Source organism: Fragaria vesca, unplaced genomic scaffold (genome assembly GCF_000184155.1).
Source record: "Fragaria vesca subsp. vesca unplaced genomic scaffold, FraVesHawaii_1.0 scf0510969, whole genome shotgun sequence".
NCBI classification, from domain to species: Eukaryota; Viridiplantae; Streptophyta; class Magnoliopsida; order Rosales; family Rosaceae; genus Fragaria; species Fragaria vesca.
In genome coordinates this window covers 1-1013 of record NW_004441434.1, presented here as the reverse complement: position 1 = coordinate 1013, position 1013 = coordinate 1, and the positions used below count along the sequence as shown (strand labels likewise).

Here is a 1013-nt window from a genome sequence, read left to right as displayed (position 1 = left end):
CAATAGGGAAATCCCAATTCATTGGGCCTTTCGATACAATCAAATAGAAAGCCCCAAGGGCGCCATATTCTAGGAGCCCAAACTATGTGATTGAATAAACCCTCCTCTATCCGTTGCAGGTCGAGGACTACTTCTCCTTCCCCTTCTTCAAACTCCGATTCGTATTGTTCATAGAAAAATCTCTGATCAACGATAGAACAAGATCCATTTTTGCATCATATCTAAGGGATTCCTTGGTTCGGGCCGAAGAAGCAATGTCACTCGATCATTATCAAACTGACTGCAATCTTTTTCTGTCCGGGAGGATCCCACCGGCGCGCCTTCTACTTCTATAGGCCATGAACTAGATCAGAATCATTCTCAACGAGTCCATAAGAGTAATCCCGTTTTTTTCATCGGGTCCGGGTAGAGACCAAAGGTCTTGAGCGACCGATCCGGCAGAACAACTCAAAAGATAAAGAAGTATCGTTAATTTCTTCATGTCTCGTTCCAAGTTCGAAGTACCATTTGTACAAATAAGAACCCCCCTCGTTACATGATTTCTTCTTCATATAGATAGATATAGGATCTATGGAGCAATTACTTAGAAGTTACATTTTTGTGCAACGGCCCTTCCTATCTGATAGAAAAGGATCCCATGATCCTGAACCGATCTTACTTGGGATCGCAAATCCCAAGTTTGTCTATGAAGAGCAGATCTAATTATATTAGTGTCTATAATTGATTTCTTCTGTGTAATACTAATCGATAGGGCCTCATCGGTAAGTGCTACAAGATCTCGTACATTGGAACCCATGGTTATGGACCCGAATCCATTAGTACAGAACATTTTCTTTTCCAAGTGAAATCCCCTAGTATATGAAAGAGTGAAAAAGTGCTTTCGTTGTTGTGGAATAAGAAGCCTTCGTATCTTAATGCATGTATTTAATTTATTCGGAGCTATTAGAGCGGGATCCACTTTTTGGGGAATATGAGTCGAAGCAATAACAAGAATATTTCTAGTGGAACATCTT

At 40.6% G+C, this 1013-nt stretch overlaps 1 pseudogene; it reads right to left on the bottom strand.

Annotated features, from left to right (window-relative positions):
* Positions 1-186: 186 nt before the first annotated feature.
* Positions 187-910, bottom strand: LOC101308240 (annotated as a pseudogene; the record flags this gene model as incomplete).
* Between the last annotated feature and the right edge of the window lie 103 nt (positions 911-1013).